The 18,986-nt window shown below is 56.7% G+C and overlaps 2 long non-coding RNA genes across 7 annotated transcripts; both read right to left on the minus strand.

Annotated features, from left to right (window-relative positions):
* Positions 1-1,912: 1,912 nt before the first annotated feature.
* Positions 1,913-5,402, minus strand: LOC121107084. Of its 4 annotated transcripts, none has more exons than XR_005840502.1 (4): positions 5,373-5,402; positions 3,364-3,469; positions 3,152-3,288; positions 1,913-2,193 (listed from the first exon to the last, which is right to left on the minus strand). It is a non-coding gene; the product is annotated as an uncharacterized LOC121107084 (long non-coding RNA). The 4 variants fall into 4 exon arrangements; XR_005840501.1 differs by having other exon boundaries at positions 3,140-3,288; XR_005840500.2 differs by lacking the exon at positions 1,913-2,193 and adding an exon at positions 2,438-2,669 and having other exon boundaries at positions 3,140-3,288.
* A 6,710-nt stretch (positions 5,403-12,112) lies between these two features.
* Positions 12,113-17,014, minus strand: LOC112531467. Of its 3 annotated transcripts, XR_005840517.2 has the most exons (5): positions 16,855-17,014; positions 14,864-14,969; positions 14,640-14,788; positions 13,871-14,168; positions 12,113-12,977 (listed from the first exon to the last, which is right to left on the minus strand). It is a non-coding gene; the product is annotated as an uncharacterized LOC112531467 (long non-coding RNA). The 3 variants fall into 3 exon arrangements; XR_005840515.2 differs by having other exon boundaries at positions 12,113-14,168; XR_005840516.2 differs by lacking the exons at positions 12,113-12,977; positions 13,871-14,168 and having other exon boundaries at positions 14,652-14,775.
* Positions 17,015-18,986: the final 1,972 nt, after the last annotated feature.

The following is an 18,986-nucleotide window of genomic DNA, read 5'->3' on the forward strand; positions in this document are numbered from 1 at the left end:
TGGGGCTGCCCGACTGCTGCCCCAAAGAAGCCATGGGGGCTGCAGCCGTACGCCTCAGTTTCGAGAGCTGGAACTGGCCAAAGGGGCCAGGAGAAGGACATGAACGCTTCTGTAGGGAAATACCTGTCCCAGGGTTTGGTGGGTTGGTAGCTTCTGTTTCTGTAAGTGCATGAGAACAGAACAAACTGATCTCACTGAGACCAGGGAAGGGACTGGAGCTTGGCTTGAACCAGGAACGGAGCAGGGATGGACTGAAGCAAATCAACTCCTTCACGGGACAGTGGCAGAAGAAATCCAAGTCAGCTGCAGAACGAACAACACAACTCCTTACAAAAGGGCGTCGCAGAGTGGGGCCGTTGCAGCAGTAGGGGCAGTGCCTCTTGGAAGGGATCTCGCGGTGGGGAAGAAACTGCTCCAACATCAGCACTTGCAGCAGCTGCTGCAACGACCCCGAGAAATGGGCACAGCACTCTGAGGGCAGCGCAGCACGAGGAGGAAGGAATGCACGGTGGTGCAGAACGAGCGCAGAAGGATGGGGAGCAGCAGCGGTGGGATCCCCCTTTGGCACGGCCACCCACCGCTACGGGACTGCAACAAGGAGCTGCACCCTGCCGTGGTCAGCATGGCTCTGTGTGCCAGCTGTGTGCTGCTGGAAAGCACCCGAGCGGTTACGGGTGGGAGAGTGGCAGAGGAAATCATCCAACATCTGCAGGGATAGCACAAGGCAGGCTCAGTGTGACAGCTGTGTCAGTCGTGCAGCAGACAGATGCTGAGCAGAGCACAGCAGGGCCAGGACGTTCTGACCAGGGGGAGGTGGAGAGTGCACATGAGATAAGGCACAGCTGCAGGACGGAGCATGAGACCCAGCACGTGCAACAGCTGCAAGAAATCCTGCCTGCCTGTCTGCATAGAAAAGCACACAATCAGCCCGAAAGGAACACGTTGGCCATAGACGACACCTGGAAAAACTGCACAGCGGATGCGTGGTGGAGACTGTGAGCCTGCAGTGCCCAGCCAAGGGGGAACAGGAGAGCAGTGGGTGCCATGGGAGGAGAGCTCCAGGAGCAGAAGGAGCTCACAGAGGAGAGTGCAGTAACGCCACAGCAATCAGGAATGAGCTTTGCTGCTGCACTGAGAGCTGTGCCCTGGTGGAACATCAGGGATGTGAGCGTATTTCTCGCACACCCCACAGGCACTTGTCATGGAATGTGCTGGGATGTAGGGAAGCCTCACATGGGTTGTCGGGCAGTGAAAGGACGACTATGGTAGGGCTTCAGGAGCACTTTGGGGCAGCTTTGGAGCAGAGCCACACCTGGGAGCTGCCTTTACCCAACACACTGCTGCTGGTGGAACTGCTGCTGGCCACGGGCTGCGGGCAGTGATGGGGCTGCTCTGGGGCTGCTCTAGGATGGCTCTGGGGCTGCTCTGGGCAGCTATGGGATACACTCATGGAGCCTCTTCCTTACCCCCAACTAACCCCTCGACCTCCATTTGGCCCCCCAAGATGAGGGCAAGATGAGCGTCAGGGGAATATACAGGCTGCTGACCTACAGCGGCCCCAGAGCCACCTTATAGTACCCCCTGAACAAGCCAGGAACAGACCCATCCCTGCCCACAGCCTCATATGGGGTTACGGTGCTCACAGGGTTATGGGTCATGTGGAGCCTCGGGGTCACGCGGAGTTAGTATGGGGTTCTGGGCTCATGTGGGGTTACTGATCAGGGCTCCACCTTTGGGCCACAGGGAACCCCAATCCCCTCTCAGGAAGAAATCAATGAATGCACTCCAACACCACTCCACATCCCCATTCTGACCCCAAACCGCTCCCCACGAGCCCCCAGACCCCCCACGTACCCATGCCACGTCACGTCCCCGCACCCACAAGTCCCACCTGTACCTCACACCTCTGCCTTCTCCTGTGAAGCACTCTGCTCCTGTAGGCTGTGGTCCACATCCCCTTATCCTCCCCAAATCCTCCCATGTTCTGATCCGTGTTCCCCAGTATCCCCAGTACCACCCACTTCACTTTCTGAGACCCACATCTGTGCCCTACACCTTCTCCAGCTCCTCATTCCTCACCTGCAGAAGCCAGCCCTGCCACAGCACTGTGAGGTTGTACGGGATCTGGAGGCAGGTCGGGGGGAGGAGAGGCCAAAGGTGGGCTATGGGGGTCCTGGGATGGTGATGGGGGTCCTGTCAGGGAACATGGGGGTTCAGTGAGTTCCCAGGGGGGATCTTGGAGGTGTAAAGGAGGTCTGAGGGAGGAAATAGAAGGATTCCGTGGAAGCCCAGTGGGGGACATGGGGTGCTGCTGGGGACTGTGGGGCTCCATGTGGCTATGGGCCAGCTATGGGGGAGGTGTACTGCGTCTGAGGGGGTCCTTGAGGGGCTCCAGGGCTCTGTGGGGGATGGGACTCTGTGGGGGAATGATGTGGGGGCTGTCATGGAAAAGGAAAGGGCAGCCTTGTGGAAAGCAAGGGGCAGCCAGGGGGATGGAAGGGAATCCTACCGGAATGCAAGGGGAATCCAGGCTGAGGCAAGGGGACAGCTGGGGGAAGAACAGGGGAACGTCCCAGCAACGGACTTCTTCTTTCACATCCACATCTTCTGCTTCCCAACTGAGCTGCAAAGCTGCCAGAGGAGCTGCAGTACCGCTGCCCGACTCCTGCCTGTGTCAGAAAGAGCTGCACGTGAGCAGAGTGCAATTGCCATTCTAAAGCCAACTCCATCACTGCAGTCACAACACCACAACCTTCAGTATCTGTTACAGGCAGACGACCATGCCCTTGCACAGGAACCATTCCTACAGAGCAAGGGAAGTCCTTCACTGCCTCAGGACGTGAGGAACACAGGAAGGGCCCCAAAGCCTTCAGCACATGACATGGAGCCACCAAAGTTGGCAGCTAAACACACCTTCTCCTTCAAGAATGAGCAAGACCAATCAATGCACCCTGCTGCTGCAGAGGGCTGCGCTGCATCTCCTGGTGCCACCCTTGGGCTGTCATCGCGCTGCCCACCCACAGCGCACTTTGAAGCGCCGCAGCCTTGCAAGAAAGAACAGAGAGCAAGGAGCTCTGCCGTGCACTTGCTGTGAGAACACAGAGAGGAGCCGTACAGCCCTTGCTCTCAGCACACACACCTCTTCTCTTACCAGCCGTTCATTCCTGCACAGCGCTGCTCAAACCCCTCCTCCATCTCTCCCTTCACAACGCCATACGCAGCCTCTCCCCAGCGACGAGCTCTGGGCTCTTTCATGCCTGTGCCATCATTGGGGCCTGCAGAACAAACCTGGGAGTTCAGAGGTTTGATTAGAATCGCTGCTACCGTGCAGGGAGGGAGGGCTGAGATGCACAGCGTCCTCACCTGCTGGATGTTGGAAGGGGAGGTTCAGCAGCAGCTCGACTCGCAATGATTAAGTCCTCCAAAAGCCGCCTTCTTTCTTTCGGATCAGCAGACTGCAGACTGAAACCTTTTCAAAGGACATTATGAAACATGATTAGATTATTAAGCATAATCATTAAACATAAACAGATTACCTAAAGCCCAAGGAGAAAACACGTTTCAGATGGAAGACCACAAAAGCATCATATTCTATTCCAAGACAACTTCAGTTCCAGTTTCAATTTCATGACTAGCATTTCACCCTCCCTGCTGTGGAAAGGGGGGAAAGAAGGAAGGGAGAGCCTTCTAGCCCCACATCCCTTTAGAGATCACCCTATAGCTCCAGATCATCCTATGGACCCACACAGCCCCTTAGAGGACCACATCCTCCAAACACCCTATAGCCTTATATCTCCCTATATCCCCAAATAGCCCACCACAGCCCCTCTGTAACCCCCAAACGCCCATTTTAGCCCCCCATACCTTCTCCAGCATAACATCCCTCTCTACAGACCCTCCCTGGCCCCCTATCATCCTATACACTCTTACAGCCCGCCACAACCCCCTAAAAATTCACTACTACCCCATATCTCCCTATATCCCCTCCACAGCCCCCTATAGCCTCCTACCCTACTAGAACCCGCCTACAGACCACCCACAGCTCCCTAAAGCCCCATAACCACCTATAAAGCTCCTATAGCCTCCCCATAGAACCATATAGCTTCCCCAATAGCCCCCTACAGCGTCATAATATTCCCCTGCTCCCTACAGCCACATAGCACCCCATGTCCCCTCTACAGCCCTAAGACCCTCCCTACAGTCCCCCAGCCCCTAAAGCCCAATCTCCCCTTATAGCACCCCACAGACCCACACTGGCCCTAGACTCCCTCCAGAGCCCCCCACACTCTCCCATATCCAGCCTCATATCCCCCTAGAACCCTTCTAGACTCCATATCTCCCCTATATCCCCACAGACACCCTATATCCTCCCTCAGGCCCCCACAATCTCCTACAGCACAACATCCTGCCCTAGAGCCCCCCCCAACCCCTAGCACCCTCAACCCTCCCACATGTTGCCACAAACCCCTAGAGCCACATATCCCCCTCGAACACACCTATAGCCCTTACAGACCCCTCATAGAACCGTGGAGCTCCTCCCAAAGCCCCCTACAGACCCATATCACCCCTATACCCCCACAGCCCCCTAGAGAACCAAATCCCCCTATATCCCCCATATAGCCCTAAAACACTCCCTAAAGACCCTGCAGCACCCTAGAGCCCCATATCCCCCAATAGCTGCCCACAGATCCCTAGATTCCAACCACATCCCCCTCTTTTCCCATATACCCCAATACCCCTTCTACAGTCCCCCACAGCTTTCTAGAGCCCCATAGCCCCCCTAGAGATACAATTAAGCTCCATAAAGCCCCGCACACCCCTAGAGCCAACCCTAGAGCCACCCTACCGCCCTATAGCCTCATGTCCTCCAACAACCCCCACACAGCCCTATATCCCTCTGCAGCCCCCCTATAGCCCCCAGATAGACCCACATCCCTCCCGATAGCCCCCACAGACCACTACAGCCCCATATCCCCCAATATCCACCCCTGTAACCCACTACAGCCCCCTGTCGCCCCAAAGCCCTACCCTATACCCCCTACAGTCCCATTTCTCCCTCTGGCCTCCCCATGGCCCCTCACACCCTCCCTGTATTCCCAACACAGCCCCCTACAGCCCCATCTCCTCCTACAACCCACGCACAGCCCTACATCCCTCTATAGCAACCCCTGTGGCCCCACATCCCTCCATCCCCCTCTATTCCCAAAACACACCAATATCCCCTCATCCCTCGAGATCCCCACACAGCACATTACAGACCCATATCCTCCCACATCCCCCAAGAGCCCCCAAAGCCCCTCAGCTCTTACACTGCCACCACATCTCCCCCACTGCCCCTACTACCCACAGACCACCTCAGCCCCGGGAGGCACCTCAACAAGCACTGGAGGCTTGGGGGGGCCCAGGCCCCTGTGAGGGCAGCAGCGCTGCAGGTGGTGGGGGCCCCGACTCCTTCAGCCGCCCCAAATCCCCGCATCCCACGGCGAAGGGGACGGCCACGGGCTGCCGTCTGAGGGGACAGCTGGGCGATTCCAAGCCGGTTGCCAACGGCGCGCTCTGCCCCTCAGCCAATTGGAGCCGGCGGCGCTTCTGCTCACCAATCAGAGACAAGGGGAGGGCCAGAAATGCCGTTGACCAATGAGAGGCCAGCAGGGGCGGGTCAGAGCTGCTGCTGACCAATCAGAGCCAGCAGGGGCGGGATGGAGCTGATAATCACCAATGAGAGTCCACCGGGGGTGGGTCAGAGCTGCTGCTGACCAATCAGAGGCTGGCATGGGTCAGAGCTGCCGCTGACCAATGACAGGCTGGATGGGAGTGGGACGGAGCTGCTGTTGACCAATGAGAAACAACGGGGGGAGGGATGGAGCTGCATCTTGACCAATGAGAGGCTAACGGGGGCGGGTCGGAGCTGCTGCTGACCATGCAGAGTCCACTGGGAGCAGGGACTGAGCTCTCGCTGACCAATCAGAGGTCGGCACTGACCGATGTTGAGCTGGGAGCAGAGCGGACCCTCCCCCAAAGCAGCGGCAGCAGCAGGAAGGGGCTCCAAGAAGCAGAGAATGATAAATAAGAGGGCTGTGGGGATAGGATGGAGCTGCCACTGACCAATGAGAGTCCAGAGGGGTGGGACAGAGCTACATCTGACCAATGAGAGGCCACCGGGGGCGGGCTGGAGCTGCCGCTGACCAATCAGAGGCCACTGGGTGCGGGATGGAGATGCTGGTAACCAATGAGAGGCCAGAGAGGGTCCAGAGCTTACCTCTGACCAATGAGAGGCTGGACGGGGGACATAGCTGTCGCTGACCAATGTGAAACTACTGGGTGTGGGCCGAAGTAGTCGATGACCAATCAGAGGCAACCAGGGGTGGGATGGAGCCACATCTGACCAATGAGAAACCAACGGAGGCGGGATGGAGCTGCCGCTGACCAATGAGAAGCAAGCGGGAGTGGGACGGAGCTCCCGCTGACCAATAAGAGGCCGGCACGGCCCATCGCTGAGATGGGAGCAGAGTGGAGACCTTGCAAAGCAGGGCTGCAAGGCTGCAATACGTGGTGGTGGGACAGCCTTGGGCTTCTGCGTTTGCATTCATCCCACGTTTCCCATCTCTGCCTTGCAGCTCTGCTGGTGCTGGAAGTGGACGGTATTGCAGTCTGAATGAAGGAGCAGCTGCTGATGGGAGGCAGGAAGTCCAGGCTCATGAACGCTGAGGCATCTGCCAGTACGGCACCAGAGGAGGCAGTAGTGACGCTGGGGGGCAGTTGCAGAAGAAGATGAGGAGTTCCCCAGCAGGAAGCCACAAACCCGGCAGGAACCTGCAGGGGAATCGCAGCATGTGTGGGTGCCCAGGAGGAAATGCAGCCCCAGCGTCTGAGCAGCGCCTGGCCATGGAGTGCTGCGGCCCAAGAACAGCGCTATTCTGCCCTTGCCGAGATGGCTTTCCAAGGAGGACTTGTCTGTGGGGGTCAAGGAGGTTATTCGGGTTATGTGGGCTCGTTGGGGTCTGTCCTCACAAAAACCAGAGGGCTGGCTCATCCAAAAGCTTGGTGATTGCTTGGAAGCCCAAACCCTTCTGGCCTGCTAATTACCCCATTGACCCCACTGACCCCACTGACGCCTTTGACCCAGTGACCCCAGTGACCTCACATGAATCCCATAACCCCCCTGTCCCCAATGATCTAAATGATCCCATATGTACCCAATGACCCCAAGGACCCCAGTGACCCCATTGACCCCACCAATGCCCATGTTTCTAATGATACCCGTGAATACCCGTGACCCCATATGACCCCAACAACACATTTACCCCACTGACCCCATTAACCCCACATGACCCCATTGACCCCAGTAACCCCATTGACACCACAGACCCCATTAATCCCACATGTACCCCCATTGACCTCAATTGACCCCAATAACCCCAATGACCCAATTGTCTCCAATAACCCCCACTGACCCCATTAACCCCATTCACTCCATTGACCCCATTGAATCCCAATGACTTCACTTGACACCAATGTCCCTCAATGACCCCCACTTGACCCCAGTGACCCCTACTGACCCAAGTGACCATATTGAACCCAATGACCCCCTAGACCCCAATGACTCCATTGACTCCAATGTCCCCATAGACCCCATAGACCCATTGTCTCCAATGACCCCAGTCTGGATGCAGCCTGGGGGAAACGACTCCTGCTTCCAGTCATGCAGCGCCATGAGCTGAGAGGGTGACCCAGCCTGGCTACACAATTATCGTGTGTATTTCTCTCTTCTGATGCTTCACAGAACCCCATTGGGTGAGCCTCCTGTTGGTTTCTTCAAATTTGGTACCAATCCTGGGGACCAAAACGATAGCCTGAAAGGCTGGAACCAGTCCAGGGCTTAAAACCACAGCCCCAGCTAGAGAGGCCAGAAGCAGCCAAGGGCCTGAGGCCACAGACACAGGCGGGGAGCCCAGCACTGGCCCTGGGACTTAAAGCCACAGCCGGAGAGGCTGACATCAGCCCTGGGACTCAAAGCCCCAAACACAGATGCTGGCACAGGCCCTGGGTTTCGTTTTCTACGGGTTCCCCTGGGACTCCATTGACCACTCTGAGGCCATACTGGTCTTGACTGGTTTTTAATTGGGCTGCACAAGAGTCATCTTCACTTCTCCATTATTCAAATAACCCCACTGGGTGACCCTGGTGGTGATTTCCTAAGATGTGGATCAGGGAGTCGTCCATTTCCTTCGCTTATGATGAAAGCACGGAAGCGATGCGGGCACTCGCTGAGGTCACAATCACTGCTGGGGTGGCAGCGTTTCCGCCACAGCTGGTGAGCAGAGCTGGTGCTCTGGTGAGCGTGCTGCACACCGAGGCTGAGCTCTGGGCCTTCCGTGGAACAGATCACCCTGTGAGAGCCCGTCAGAAGCACCGCGTGTGCACTCGTCGGTACTCTCTGCAGGGTTCCTGTCCCAAGGGAGATTTTGGGATCGAGGCAGTCGGAGGAAGAGGGAAGCCAGCTCTTTCCAAGGGCCGGGGAAGTTCCTGTGCACAGAGGCCTGGGAACTTCAGCTTCCTTGAGCCTTCAGCGGCCATGTCTCAGCAAGGAGACGATCAGCGGTTCCAATTGCTGCCGTCTGAGTGGCAAGGTATGGCTGGGCTTCTTCTGCTTGGTTCTTCCTTTCTCTTGTTCTCAAGGGGAAGGGACGGAGCAGGGGGAGCCCTGCTGGTCCTTGGTGACCTCAGTAACCGGTTGCATTCAGCGCTCACTGCTGACAGCCTGGGCTAACAACGCGGACGTGGCTCAGGCCGTCTTTTCCCTTAGTGATAAGTCAGTGTCTCAGCACTCTGATATCCCCTCTCTGGCACGATCTGGAACCTCTCTGCAAGCCTTGGCTGCCCGTTCCCACCACCGTTTCTTCCTTTCTCTCTTCAGAAGCGGCGCGGCGCGGTTCCCCGCGGTTGGGAGCAGCAGCCAGCAGGCTGCCAGAGATCCGACCGCGCCTTCCAGCGCACAGAGGGACGCAACAGGGACGGACGGTCCTTCATGCCATACAGAAGTGAGTTTCTTCAGCCCTCTGTCGTGAAGTGTGGAGGAATGAATTTTGAGTATTCCTTCTGGGCGGGTGCAGTGCTGCAGGGGATGTCAAGTGAGCATCCATTTGGAGTGCAGGAAGGAGCAGTGAGAAGTGAACTCTCAATCAGTTTGTGTTTGGGCTGTCCAAGTAGCCTCTTTCTGTTTTCTGGGGGGACGTGGGCATACTGGGCAGTACTTCTGCTGCCTGCTGGTGTCTGTGAAATCAACACACCATCTGTTGTTGTAGGGATGGAGCCTGCGCGTCCATGGAGTGGTGCTGGGCAAGGCTGGAAACGCAAAGCCTCCGCAGGTAAGAAGCTCTTGCGAGCTGTGCTGACTGCAGAAGCGGCATAATGTAGCAGCAGAAAGGCAAGCTGAAGAAACTGCTCTTGAAGACCAGAAGATTGTGGTTGGCTGTGCTCAAATCTTCCGCCACAGAGATGCTCTTCATGTCTTTCTTGTCTCCTTTCTGCCAGAAGCTGATGCGAGCGGCCTTCCAGCAAAGCGCAGCCTTGCAGAAAGGCCAGGCAGAAGCGCCCAGTGTGGCACAGCACCAAAGAGAGGTACAGACACACAGCAGGCACCTGGGTTTGGTGCACTGTCTCTCTAGTGAGGCTTTCTGTCCGTCCTTTCCTGGGACTGTGGCCGTTGTGTGTTGGTTGTGGTCTTAATCCCTGGCATTTACATTTAGTATTCCTGTGCTGATTAGAATTGTGAACCCACAGTTCAGCTGAGATCCTATGATCCATGGCCATGAGCACTCGACATGAGATGTCCCAGGATTGTGACCCGTTTTGCAGACTGAAAGTAGTGTTGGGCTCTCATTAAATCTCCTTGTTTTTGCTTTCTTAACAGAGATTGGTGCTGAGCCAAATGGCAGAGATCTATGTCAAAGTGGTCCAGCAGGTCCATACTGAGAGAGCTTCTCAACAGGCAGCAGCTCAAGCTCCTCTGCCAGGCTGGAGGTCTCCCTAGAAGAGCAGGTCCCAGCACAGGGGGAAGACCTTCCCCTGCCGTGTGCCCCCGCTCTGATCTCCAACACCCTGGCTGGATGTAAACGCAAGGCCTTGGAGGAAGGGAAACCAACAGCAGCTCAGCTGCCTTCCAATAAGAGAGTGAGGGGGCCGAGTGGAGACTGTGTGCCGGCTCCAGCAGCACACCCTGGGCCTGCTGCTGCGCGGAGCTCCAAGCAAAGAGGTGAGAAGGTGCTGTGGTACCCGCCGTGCTGAGGCGCTTCCCTGTGCGAGCACACTGAGTTTGCTTAGGGTTGGCTTTGCTTTTTCCTTCTCTGTGGAGGGGAAAAGAGTGGAAGGCTACCAAGTCCGAAAGGCAGTGAGGTGCCAGAACGTGTAAGCCCTGTCTCTTCCCGTTAACTCTATGGCAGTCTTCTGCACGCCTCCTGGAAATGTCATTCACTGGGAGGCTTCCTAGTCCCATTTCCTCTCGTCTTTTTGCTGCCTTCTGCTTGTACGGCACCCATGTTTCTGCCATTTCACTGTAGACAAAATGAATTCATCTATATTTATATGCCTTACAGAAAGGAAGACGACAACGAAAAGAGAGGAGAGTGGAGCTGAAGAAGGCTGCCCTCAGAGCTGCTGCTGCACGTGCAGAGGTGAGTCCTTGGTGAACACAGACACGGCTCTTGTTGTTCTCAGGGCCTCTGTCTGTCACACATGAAAGGAAGAGACTGTAAAATCCCGAGGGAAGTGGTGTCCTGTTTCTACCCTCGCTCCGTTTCTTCCCAGGCCTCCGCAGTGGACAGCCTTGTGGAGATGATGCAGAAGCTGCAGCTGAAGGACTGAGAGGAGGAGCGTCAGCAGGCAGCAGCTTCTGCAGTGCGCTGGCGTTACAGGGCAGCGCTGAGTGCCGCCCATCTCGGCACTCCACCTTCAAACGTAGTCAATAAAAACCAGTCAAATTTATAGATTCACAGAGAGCGCACGGCCTGATTTGTCCAGCGGCACTCGGAGAGCTGCTGCACCACCTCCTCGTTATTGGTCTCGCGGCGCTCGCTCAGAACTGCCACAGCTCCGTCAGCGAATGCTGCCGTCCAGTGATGCAACGGAGGCAGCAGTCCTTTGCACTGCCCACAGACAGACTGTCTGCAAAGCACGTGCAAAGAGCTGCAGGGAACAAAGCCTGGCCACGAGCGTGCTAACTTGGAGAGCAACGCTGTGGAGATTGCTGAGTTTCCCAGGGCAGCACCAAGCATTTTTTCCTTAATGACAAGTATGTAATGAGCAAAGTTCAGCAAAAGGACGGTGTTTTCTGAAAAAATGACAGGCTGTTGGTCCAGAGCAGCATCTCTGCAGCTTAGGACCAGCAGGCTGCCATCCCGGCACTGTTCTGCTTGCAGACAGCGCTCCAGGTTCTCCTGATGTGGCACTCAGAGGGCGTCCCTCTGCCGTGCAGCCCTCCCCAGTGCCTGCCTGCCTGTCACTGTTGCGGCTGGGATGGAGCTGTTTCCTTTGCAGTGCCTGCTATGGCGCTGTGTCCTGGTTCTGTCAGCGCTCCGTGCCGTCCTGCAGGCTGTTGTGCAGAGCGCAGTGCTGTGGAGCTGTGCTTCCCGGCCCTGTGCTCTCCAGCACTCTCACAGGAGTTCCAACGCTCCCAGAAATCTCCGGTTAGAAGTCTCCGCTGCTCCCGTGCACGCACATCTGCGTGCAGGGATGTGTGCAGAACCACACAGCCACGTGCAAAGATTTCCCTGCACACACACCTGTGCATTCACACACACGTGCAAACGCATCCTTGCACAGACCTATGTGCGCACTCCATCCATGTGCACGCAAAGGTGTGCAAAAGCAAAAGGCCTTGTGCAAAGTCTGTGGGGGAGATGTGCTGAGTCTGAGAAGGTCCTTGAGGAGCTATAGGGCTCTCTGGGGGTGTGTTTGGTGGATATAGGGACATTAAGGGATGTGGGAACACAGGCTGCAGGAGCAGAATGCTGTTCAGGAGAAGACAAGACGTGGGCTGCAGGTGGGACACAGGGGAATGGGGTAGTATGGGGACATAGAGAGTATGGGAGGATGTGGGGAGCGGTTTGAGGTAAAAAGAGGGGGGGGGGGCAGAGTTTGCAGTGGTTTCATTTCATCCTGAGAGGGGACTGGGCGTCCCTGTGGCCCAAAGGTGGGGCCCTGAGCCGTTACCCCACATGAGCCATAAACCAAGATGACCTCATCGCCCTTTATGTGCATGACCCCATGGCTGCACGTGACCCACAGCCCTGGGGGAACCATACCCCCACATGATCCTGTGACGCCCTGACTCTGCCTGCCTCCATCACGCTGTGACCCGACGCCATGTGGGCCCATAACTCTGGGATCCCTGCCCCCACCTCACCCCGACCATACAACCCATGTGATCCGTAACTCCATGTCACCCCATCTGTCCCTACCATCCAATCTGACCCTATCACTGTGATTCAGAACCCCATCTGACCCCATAGCCCCATATCACCCCGTAACTCTGTGATGCTGCAGGACCCCCATGTGACCCACAACCCCACGTCTTCACCCCATGTGGCCATAGAACCAGCTGCATGTGGGGAAAAGGCATCTCCTCCTCGGGGTGGGGCTGCGCCACAGCTGCCAGAAAGAAGCCATGGGGGGGGCTGCAGTGTACGCCTCAGTTTGGAGAGCTGGGAACTGGCCAAAGGGGCCAGCAGAAGGACATGAATGCTTCTGTAGGGAAATACCTGTCGCAGGGTTTGGTGGGTTGGTAGCTTCTGTTTCTGTAAGTGGATGAGAACAGAACAAACTGATCCCACTGAGACCGGGGAAGGGATTGGAGCTTGGCTGCTGTGGTGCTGCGTGGCCATGAGGGACACCCGAGCCAGGAACGGGGCAGGGATGGACTGAAGCAAATCAACTCCTTCACAGGACAGCGGCAGAAGAAATCCAAGTCAGCTACAGAACTAATAACACACCTTATTACAAAAGGAAGTTTGAGAGTGGGGCCATTGCAGCAGTAGGGGCAGTGCCTCTTGGAGGGGATCTCGCGGTGGGGAAGAAACTGCTCCAACATCAGCACTTGCAGCAGCTGCTGCAACGACCCCGAGAAATGGGCAGAGCACTCTGAGGGCAGCGCAGCACGAGAAGGAAGGAATGCACGGTGGTGCAGAACGAGCGCAGAAGGATAGAGAGCAGCGGTGGGATCCCCCTTTGGCACGGCCACCCACCGCTACGGGACTGCAACAAGGAGCTGCACCCTGCCGTGGTCAGCATGGCTCTGTGTGCCAGCTGTGTGCTGCTGGAAATCACCCGAGCAGTTACGAGTGGGACAGTGGCAGAGGAAATCATGGAACATCTGCAGGGATAGCACAAGGCAGGCTCAGTGTGACAGCTGTGTCATTGTGCAGCAGATAGATGCTGAGCAGAGCACAGCAGGGCCAGGACGTTCTGACCAGGGGGAGGTGGAGAGTGCACACGAGATAAGGCACAGCTGCAGGACGGAGCATGAGACCCAGCACGTGCAACAGCTGCAAGAAATCCTGCCTGCCTGCCTGTCTGCATAGAAAAGCACACAATCAGCCCGAAAGGAACACGTTGGCCATAGACCTCCTCTGGAAAAACTGCACAGCGGATGTGTGGTGGAGACTGTGAGCCTGCAGTGCACAGCCAAGGGGGAACCTTGGAAGCCTTCTCCTGTGAAGCACTCTGCTCCTGTAGGCTGTGGTCCACATCCCCTTATCCTTCCCAAATCCTCCCATGTTCTGATCCGTGTTCCCCAGTATCCCCAGTGCCGCCCACTTCACTTTCTGTGACCCACATCTGTGCCCTACACCTTCTCCAGCTCCTCATTCCTCACCTGCAGAAGCCATCCATGCCACAGCACTGTGAGGTTGTACGGGATCTGCAGGCAGGTCAGGAAGAGGAGAGGCCAAAGGTGGGCTACGAGGGTCCTGGGATGGTGATGGGGTCCTGTCAGGGACCATGGGGATCAGTGAGTTCCCAGGGGGGATCTTGGAGGTGTAAAGGAGCTCTGAGGGAGGAAATAGGAGGATTCCGTGGAATGGAATAGGAGAATTCCCATGTCCAGTGGGGGACATGGGGTGCTGCTGGGGACTGTGGGGCTCCCCACTGCAGTACCGCTGCCCGACTCCTGCCTGTGTCAGAAAGAGCTGCACGTGAGCAGAGTGCAATTGCCATTCATAAAGCCAACTCCATCACTGCAGTCACAAAAGCACAACCTTCAGTATCTGCTACAGGCAGACGACCATGCCCTTGCACAGGAACCATTCCTACAGAGCAAGGGAAGTCCTTCACTGCCTCAGGACGTGAGGAACACAGGAAGGGCCCCAAAGACTTCAGCACATGCTATGGAGCCACCAAAGTTGGCAGCTAAACACACCTTCTCCTTCAAGAATGAGCAAGACCAATCAATGCACCCGGCTGCTGCAGAGGGCTGCGCTGCATCTCCTGGTGCCACCCTTGGGCTGTCATCGCGCTGCCCACCCACAGCGCACTTTGAAGCGCCGCAGCCTTGCAAGAAAGAACAGAGAGCAAGGAGCTCTGCCGTGCACTTGCTGTGAGAACACAGAGAGGAGCCGTACAGCCCTTGCTCTCAGCACACACACCTCTTCTCTTACCAGCCGTTCATTCCTGCACAGCGCTGCTCAAACCCCTCCTCCATCTCTCCCTTCACAACGCCATACGCAGCCTCTCCCCAGCGACGAGCTCTGGGCTCTTTCATGCCTGTGCCATCACCGGGGCCTGCAGAACAAACCTGGGAGTTCAGAGGTTTGATTAGAATCGCTGCTATAGTGCAGGGAGGGAGGGCTGAGATGCACAACGTCCTCACCTGCTGGATGTTGGAAGGGGAGGTTCAGCAGCAGCTCGACTCGCAATGATCAAGTCCTCCAAAAGCCGCCTTCTTTCTTTCGGATCAGCAGACTGCAGACTGAAACCTTTTCAAAAGGCATTATGAAACATGATTAGATTATTAACCATAATCATTAAACATAAACAGATTACCTAAACCCAAGGAGAAAACACGTTTCAGATTGAAGACCACAAAAGCATCATATTCTATTGCAAGAAAACTTCAGTTCCAATTTGAATTACATGACTAGCATTTCACCCTCCCTGCTGTGGAAGGGGGGAAAGGAAGGAAGGGAGAGCCGTCTAGCCCCACATCCCTTTAGAGATCACCCTATAGCTCCAGATCATCCTATGGACCCACACAGCCCCTTAGAGGACCACATCCTCCAAACACTTCCTATAGCCTCATATCTCCCTATATCCCCAAATAGCCCACCACAGCCCCTCTGTAACCCCCAAAGGCCCATTTTAGCCTCCCATACCTTCTCCAGCATAACATCCCTCTCTACAGACCCCCCCTGGCCCCCTATCATCCTATACACTCTTACAGCCCGCCACAACCCCCTAAAAATTCACTACTGCCCCATATCTCCCTATATCCCCTCCACAGCCCCCTATAGCCTCCTACCCTACTAGAACCCTCCTACAGACCACCCACAGCTCCCTAAAGCCCCATAACCACCTATAAAGCTCCTATAGCCTCCCCATAGAACCATATAGCTCCCCCAATAGCCCCCTACAGCGTCATAATATTCCCCTGCTCCCTACAGCCCCATAGAACCCCATGTCCCCTCTACAGCCCTAAGACCCTCCCTACAGTCCCCCAGCCCCTAAAGCCCAATCTCCCCTTATAGCTCCCCACAGACCCACACTGGCCCTAGACTCCCTCCAGAGCCCCCCACACTCTCCCATATCCAGCCTCATATCCCCCTAGAACCCTTCTAGACTCCATATCTCCCCTATATCCCCACAGACACCCTATATCCTCCCTCAGGCCCCCACAATCTCCTACAGCACAACATCCTGCCCTAGAGCCCCCCCAACCCCTAGCACCCTCAACCCTCCCACATGTTGCCACAAACCCCTAGAGCCACATATCCCCCTCGAACACACCTATAGCCCTTACAGACCCCTCATAGAACCGTGGAGCTCCTCCCAAAGCCCCCTACACACCCATATCACCCCTATACCCCCACAGCCCCCTAGAGAACCAAATCCCCCTATATCCCCCATATAGCCCTAAAACACTCCCTAAAGACCCTGCAGCACCCTAGAGCCCCATATCCCCCAATAGCTGCCCACAGATCCCTAGATCCCAACCACAGCCCCCTCTTTTCCCATATACCCCAATACCCCTTCTACAGTCCCCCTACAGCTTTCCAGAGCCCCATAGCCCCCCTAGAGACACAATTAAGCTCCATAAAGCCCCACACACCCATACAGCCACCCTAGCCTTCATATTTTCCAACAACCCCCGCACAGCCCTATATCCCTCTACGGCCCCCACTAAAGCCCCCAGATAGCCCCACAATCCCTCTCGATAGCCCCCACAGACCACTACAGCCCCATATCCCCCAATATCCACTCCTGTAACCCACTACAGCCCCCTGTCGCCCCAAAGCCCTACCCTATATCCCCATACAGTCCCATTTCTCCCTCTGGCCTCCCCATGGCCCCTCACACCCTCCCTGGATTCCCAACACAGCCCCCTACAGCCCCATCTCCTCCTACAACCCACGCACAGCCCTACATCCCTCTATAGCACCCCCTGTGGCCCCACATCCCTCCATCCCCCTCTATTCCCAAAACACACCAATATCCCCTCATCCCTCGAGATCCCCACACAGCACATTACAGACCCATATCCTCCCACATCCCCCAAGAGCCCCCAAAGCCCCTCAGCTCTTACACTGCCACCACATCTCCCCCACTGCCCCTACACCCACAGACCACCTCAGCCCCGGGAGGCACCTCAACAAGCACTGGAGGCTCGGGGGGGCCCGGCCCCTGTGAGGGCAGCAGCGCTAGCGGTGGTGGGGGCCCCGACTCCTTCAGCCGCCCCAAATCCCCGCATCCCACGGCGAAGGGGACGGCCACGGGCTGCCGTCTGAGGGGACAGCTGGGCGATTCCGAGCCGGTTGCCAACGGCGCGCTCTGCCCCTCAGCCAATTGGAGCCGGCGGCGCTTCTGCTGACCAATCAGAGACAAGGGGAGGGCCGGAAATGCCATTGACCAATGAGAGGCCAGCAGGGGCGGGTCAGAGCTGCTGCTGACCAATCAGAGCCAGCAGGGGCGGGATGGAGCTGACAATCACCAATGAGAGTCCACCGGGGGTGGGTCAGAGCTGCTGCTGACCAATCAGAGGCTGGCATGGGTCAGAGCTGCCGCTGACCAATGACAGGCTGGACGGGAGTGGGACGGAGCTGCTGTTGACCAATGAGAATCAACGGGGGGAGGGATGGAGCTGCATCTGACCAATGAGAGGCTAATGGGGGCAGTTCGGAGCTGCTGCTGACCATGCAGAGTCCACTGGGAGCGGGACGGAGCTCTCGCTGACCAATCAGAGGTCGGCACTGACCGATGTTGAGCTGGAAGCAGAGCGGACCCTCCCCCAAAGCAGCGGCAGCAGCAGGAAGGGGCTCCAAGAAACAAAGAATGATAAATAAGAGGGCTGTGGGGATAGGATGGAGCTGCCACTGACCAATGAGAGTCCAGAGGGGTGGGACAGAGCTACATCTGACCAATGAGAGGCCACCGGGGGCGGGCTGGAGCTGCCGCTGACCAATCAGAGGCCACTGGGTGCGGGATGGAGATGCTGGTAACCAATGAGAGGCCAGAGAGGGTCCAGAGCTACCTCTGACCAATGAGAGGCTGGACGGGGGACAAAGCTGTCGCTGAGCAATGTGAAACTACTGGGGGTGGGCCGAAGTAGTCGATGACCAATCAAAGGCAACCAGGGGTGGGATAGAGCCGCATCTGACCAATGAGAAACCAACGGAGGCGGGATGGAGCTGCCGCTGACCAATGAGAAGCAAGCGGGAGTGGGACGGAGCTCACGCTGACCAATAAGAGGCCGGCACGGCCCATCGCTGAGATGGGAGCAGAGTGGAGACCTTGCAAAGCAGGGCTGCAAGGCTGCAATACGTGGTGGTGGGACAGCCTTGGGCTTCTGCGTTTGCATTAATCCCACGTTTCCCATCTCTGCCTTGCAGCTCTGCTGGTGCTGGAAGTGGACGGTATTGCAGTATGAATGAAGGAGCAGCTGCTGATGGGAGGCAGGAAGTCCAGGCTCATGAACGCTGAGGCATCTGCCAGTACGGCACCAGAGGAGGCAGTAGTGACGTTGGGGGGCAGTCGCAGAAGAAGATGAGGAGTTCCCCAGCAGGAAGCCACAAACCCGGCAGGAACCTGCAGGGGAATCGCAGCATGTGTGGGTGCCCAGGAGGAAATGCAGCCCCAGCGTCTGAGCAGCGCCTGGCCATGGAGTGCTGCGGCCCAAGAACAGCGCTATTCTGCCCTTGCCGAGATGGCTTTCCAAGGAGGACTTGTCTGTGGGGGTCAAGGAGGTTATTCGGGTTCTGTGGGCTCGTTGGGGTCTGTCCTCACAAAAAGCAGAGGGCTGGCTCATCCAAAAGCTTGGTGATTGCTTGGAAGCCCAAACCCTTCTGGCCTGCAAAAACCCCATTGGCCCCACTGACCCCACTGATGCCTTTGACCCAGTGACCTCAGTGACCTCACATGAATCCCATAACCCCCCTGTCCCCAATGATCTAAATGATCCCACATGTACCCAATGACCCCAAGGACCCCAGTGACCCCATTGACCCCACCAATGCCCATGTTTCTAATGATACCCGTGACCCCATATGACCCCAACAACACATTTACCCCACTGACTCCATAGACCCCACATGACCCCATTGACCCCAGTAACCCCATCGACACCACAGATCCCATTAATCCCACATGTCCCCCATTGACCTCAATGACCCCAATAACCCCAATGACCCAATTGTCTCCAATAACCCCCACTGACCCCATTAACCCCATTCACTCCATTGACCCCATTGATCCCAATGACTTCACTGACACCAATGTCCTCA

The sequence above is a fragment of the Gallus gallus genome, chromosome 17, assembly GCF_016699485.2.
Source record: "Gallus gallus isolate bGalGal1 chromosome 17, bGalGal1.mat.broiler.GRCg7b, whole genome shotgun sequence".
Taxonomy (NCBI): Eukaryota; Metazoa; Chordata; class Aves; order Galliformes; family Phasianidae; genus Gallus; species Gallus gallus.